Here is a 6,000-nt window from a genome sequence, read left to right as displayed (position 1 = left end):
AAGTTTCAGTGTGTCCAACTGTGGCTGATCAGATCAATCCGAGCTGTGCTCTACCACAGGCTGGGCACAGATAGTCTGTGTGAATATTTGGGGTAGATATTGCAAATTTGCACATCCTGCACTTACTTTGTGCTTCTGCATTTACTTTGTGCCTTTGTATAGAAATATACTTAAATGTATTGATAGTTCTGGCTTGATGGCCAGTGTTACTTAATTCTGACTGTTATGACAACAAAGCTATCAATCTAAAAGGGACCTTAGAGACCATCAAGTCTAACTCACTTATTTTACAGGTAAGAAAATTCAGCAAGTGACTTGGCCAAGTGGTACAAGTATTTAAGAACTCAAATGAGGATTTGAACCTGACTCAAATCCATCTGATTGTAAGTCCAGTGCCCCAGCCATTACACCAAGCTTCTTCTAATGTGTTGCATATGTGTTGTATTCTATTTTTTCTGATATTCATTGAGAAGTTTGCTGGGATAGTGAAAGATGCCCTTAGACATTTTCTTTATTTCCTCCTGCAGCTTGCAAGATTTTTACTTGTTATTGTACTGTTGAAGTTAATAATGTGTCAAGGAGAGATGGGTCTTGGGCTTTTCCTTGCCAGTTTCCTGTGCATTATTTTAATTTACATTGTATTATTGTTACATATTAATTTTGGCAAATTTTCTTGGATGTCTTTCTGGGCTATAGTCTTCAGCTTTTTTAAATTCCAAATTTCTTGGGTTATTGCCAAATTCAAGATTGCTGTATCTTGTAAATATCTAGATTTTTCTCTTGAATCTGAATATTTCCATGTCCCCACCAAATAACACTGAAAAATATGAATGTTTTCTTCAACATTGTATTCAGGAAAAAAGTGAATTCAATCTTAGCTTGTGTGAAGAGAGATGTGGCTTCTAGAAATAGGATATAGGAAGGTGGGTGTCTCTATGTCCTCTGCCCTGGTCAGACCATGTCTTGAATACTGTAAGGTTGTTCTGGAAGCATAATTAAACTTGTTCTGGCTAAACTCAGAAGTCAGCTCTAGTAATAATGGATGGAAGGAAACTTAGGCTTCATATATAGAAAAAATATTAACTTAAAATCTCCAAGTCATTCCTTTAAATTATTTTAACTATCTCCTTCCTATCTTATGCTTTCTAACATTTTAATTCTAATTGCTCTCTGCTTTCAGTTTTATCTAGGGTGAAATTTGTTGTTGTTGTTCAGTCATTTCAGACTCTTTGTGACCTCATTTGGGGTTTTCTTGGCAAAGATATTGGAGGGGTTTGCCATTTCCTTCTCCAGTTCATTTTACAGATGAGGAAACTGAGGTAAATAGGGTTAAGTGACTTGCTCAGGTTCACACAGTGAGTAGACATTTAGGGCCAGATATGAACTCAGAGAGATGAATCTTCCTGAGTCCAGCCCTATATTCTCTCCATTTCTCCACCTGTCTACCCTAAAAGAAGATTAACCCAGGGCATTTCAGGGACCAAGGAGGTTAAAAGAGTTGTCAAAGGATGAGGAAATAGGGGTGACTCACAGAGTCTCATGAGAAGCTCAATGAACCCTACATCAGAGAGCCTGGGTTCTAGGTCCATCAGTGCTCTAGAATAGCTGTGTGATGACCAGTATTCTACTTCTTTCTGAGCTCACAAATTAGAGTGATTTATTCCTTCTTTGCCTTAATAGGGGACTGTGGGATGGCTAAGAGAGAAAGGGACAGAAAATCCTTTCCAAACTCCAAAGCACTCTACAAATACTCAGAATGCCTAGAGACCATGGCAGCAAACAAGACATATGTGAATTGAGGTCAGCTGGTTGTGGGTAGAGTGTGTATCCCCTTGTCTTCAGATGAGACCATTGCTGAGGACATGGATGACTTAATGTCCTACAGGAAAACCCTAGCGATTCATTTACTCAACAAATATTTATCTAAAAGAAACAGGAGAAGTAGGACAGTGAAAGAGTTTTCAGGAAAAGCCGTTTGGTTACTTTCAAATATATATAATAATGCAGACCGACATCTAGGCAAGTATTGCCAAGTAGAGGGCCTGCCAGATCTACTTTAATGAAGAGATAGGAAACACTTGTATGTAGTGCAGATGGGGGAAGGAGCTCTGGGCTGTCAGTGGGGAATCTCTCCTTAGTCATTATGTTTCTGGGTCATTTGAGAAACCCATGGAATGAGTGTCAGTGCTGAGAAGGACCTTAGCTATTCAGTTCAATTGCCTAATTTTACAGATGGGGAAATTGAGGCACAGTGAATGTGAGTGAATTGTTCACTCTATCCAAGGGGGTCTTTTTAATGACAGTATGCTATAAATGGGAACTGTTTTTTAATACTGGAATCCTTGAAAATAATTTGTTGCTCCCAATTTAATAGATCAGACATTTCTCTTGCAATCTTGGCTATACTATGATTTGATCACAGGTCACTAAGGTAACATTTATCCCAGGTTGCTGAGCTCTCTTCCTGAAGGGTCACTAGCTTGCTAAATGAGGGAAATGCAGCAGGTCAAATTTACTTGGATTTTAATTAAACTTTAGATAAAGTATCTCATGACCTTCTTGTAGATAAGATGGAGACACATGTGGGTGGAATGATAAAACAACTAACCTTAACCATCTGAAACTGGCTAAACGTCAGGACTCCAAAAGTAACTGCTCATTGTTCAATGCCAGTTTGGAGAAAGTCTCCAGTGGAGTGACCTGGAAATCAATGCTTGTGATTGTTTGTGATTTCTAGCAATGACTTGGACAAAGTCACAGAGGGTATGTGTATCAGATTCAGTGATAAAGTCAACCTAGAAGGGAGAGCTAACCATGAGGTAACAATCAGGATTGAAAACAAAATCTTGAGAGACTAGAGCATTGGGCAAAATCTCATAAAATGAATTGTTATAGGGATAAATGTAGACTTTCATCTTAGTTCAAAAACACTATTTTGGAAGTATGTGAGAGGGAAATATAATTATTTAGTACTTTGAAAAAATGGGGTTTTAGGGCGCTGTTCATTAACTCAATATTAATCACGAGGGTGCTATGGCAGCCTCTAATGTAGGTGCGACCTTGGAATTGTTATTAATAGCAACAATAAGCATTATATTGCACCTGCTATGTTCCAGGCAGTGGAAATTCCTTATACAAATATTATCTCATTTGTTTCTCATGACAGCCCTAGGAAGTAGAAGCTATTATTAGCTCCATTTTACTGGTGAGGAAACTGAGGCAAACAGGGTTAAGTGACTTGTCCAAGGTTACATAGCTAGTGTCTGAGGCCATATTTGAATTCAGGTCTTCTTGACACCAGATCCATTGCTCTATCCACTACACCACCTAGTTGCCATGAAAAAAGACATAATTTGCAGTAATAAGGAAGTCCCCCTAAACTTTGTCCCAGTCAGGCTACATCATGAGTCTTGGGTTCATGAAAAGGACATCAATACATTAGAATGACCAGATGAGGGTATCCAAGACAGCAGAGTGAAATAACAATGGCCATGAAGTCTGAAGAGATGTTTGGAACCAGGTCAGAAAGGACATTGAAAGTGAAACAGAAGAGTTTCTAGTTGATCCCAGAGGCAAGAGGAAACTGAGGAAAGCCTTTGTTGGCCACTCCTATATTTCCTTTCGGTTGCCTGTCATTAGTAGGGTGAGAACAGCCTGAGTTTGACAAAACCATCCCATGTGAGGGGGACTTGAAGGAGTATTGCATCCCGGTCTGTAGAAGACATGATATCTGTCTTCAAGCATTGTTCTGTGTATCCCCAGAGGACAGAACTAGGGACTGAAAGGGCACTTTTTCCTCTGATTCCTCCCAGGGCTTGAACAATCAGACATGAAAGGACTCAGAGCTCATCTTGACCAGTCTCTCACTACATGTAGGAATCCTCTCTACAACTTCCTGGGTGGGGCATCCAGCCTGTATATGGACTGTGCCTTGGAGATTACTGCCTCATTGAGGGGCCACTTCCATAGATGGAGAATTTAAATTAAATATCTAAATCTCTCCAGAATGTGATTCCTTATGTTGAACCTAAATTTACTCACTCTGTAGCTTCCCCCTCATTGGTCTGCTGTAGTAGGAATAAGTTTTATTTCCTTGCTAACATAGTTTTTGGCTTAGCATAATTGACTCCATTTTGTTTTAAGCCTCCATTTTGAGTTGATTTTGGCAAATTGTTTTTCCAAAACTTGTTTTACCAAAATAAGATAAGCGTCTGTGTGGTATGATGTAGTAAAGAACATATGTATATTCTTAAACAATTCAAAAACATATGCAGACCCTCCAATAAGACAGACTGCCAATGAAAAATATAAGCAATTTTATCAGTAATCATGAAGTAAACTACCAATAAAATTATATGGTAAACAACTAAAGAACACCCCATGCTAAGAGTATAAAAAACCCATGGGAAATCTCAGCCATCAGCCTACTCTTAGGGTGTGATTAGTGCTGTCTCCTGTGTTCCCCACACTGGAGACACAAGATTTGCCAGATGCCCACCTCAGAAGGAGCAACATGGCCTCTGATTGAGTCATAAGGGAATTTTATTGAGTAAGGGAAGAAAGAAGCCCATTGGAACCTCTGAAACATCAGGGTAGTGGTTTGTTCTTAGAAGGTATTGTTTGGGACACTTCCAGGGATATATTCAAGATGCCAAAGTAGAGGAGGACTCAGCTGAGCTTTCCCAACATTCTCCCTCCAAATAACTTTAAGATTATACCTCAAATTGAATTCTGGAGTGTCAGAGCCAACAAAAAGTTGGAGTGAGACTTTCTTCCAGTTCAAGACAACACAGGAGGTCAAAAAGAGAGATTTGTGACATGGGGGAGAAGGCTGGTCCAGAACCCAGATGATAGAAGCAGCAGAAGATTTGGGAACTCTCAAGCCACAGATGGTAAAGGAACCTGGCAACTTCTCGGAAAGAAATTATAGGATACCACTGCACTAGTCCTAGACATAGAACCAAATGCTGTTTGACAACGCTGTTGTCTATAACCTTTGGGGTCATAGTTCAAAGGTGGAGAGCAGCACTTTCAGTAATGAGGGACTCCCAGTCCCAAGAGAAGAGGGACCCCAAGGAACAATATAATTTCTAGTCCCAAAAGAACAGGGGCCACACATAACAGTATCAATTGCAATCCCAAGGGATCAGAAGTCCTTCCTGGGTAAGGACATGAGTGCGGACCAAGACAACAGAAACTATAGTTCTCCTCAGATCACACCCCAAATTCCCAGCTTCCAAGAAGTAGATCTGGAAACAGTAGCATGACAAAGTCTGAAGCCTGAAATAGAGCTACCCCACCCTATGCCCCAAATTAACATAGAACAGAGCCCAATGTTAACGTAGGATTCCAAATAAAGGAATAGGAAATATTCCTAGAATAGAACAGAATAGAATAGAATAGAATAGAATAGAATAGAATAGAATAGAATAGAATAGAATAGAATAGAATAGAATAGAATAGAATAAAGGAAAAATAGCAAACAACCAAAAAAGAACCTGACCATAAAAACCTCCTGCGGTGACAGAGATGATCGACACACAGTCAGAGGGTGTTGAATGCAGCTGCCAGAAGGGACTGCGTTGGCTTCACTGACTCAATGATCTTGTTGTATCTCCTGAAACTCATTGCACCTGAAGTTCACTGTTCCAACCAAACGCCATCACTACCCAGCCTTTGGGTTGCAAGAACTCAACTCCTCCCTATTGCTGTCCGCCCAGAGTGCCCTTCCCCCCCACTGAAGTCTATTGGAACCTTTCCCCTTCTCCTCCTTGTGGGCAGCATCCCAAAATGCACTTCTCTTGCTTTGATTAAAGGCAAGATTGCTTTGTTCTTGCTACTTTCATAGTCTTCTTCATTTCATCTTGTTAAAGACAATGAAGTAAAAACAGCAAGAAGCAAAGCCACAAGGAAAACAAAATGTGAATTAGACACAAACCCGATGAGAATTCCTGGAAGAGCTTAAAAATGATTTTTAAAATTAGGTAAAGAAATGAAAGC

Source organism: Notamacropus eugenii, chromosome 1 (genome assembly GCF_028372415.1).
Source record: "Notamacropus eugenii isolate mMacEug1 chromosome 1, mMacEug1.pri_v2, whole genome shotgun sequence".
NCBI lineage: Eukaryota > Metazoa > Chordata > Mammalia > Diprotodontia > Macropodidae > Notamacropus > Notamacropus eugenii.
Note: the sequence above shows the minus strand (reverse complement) of the source record.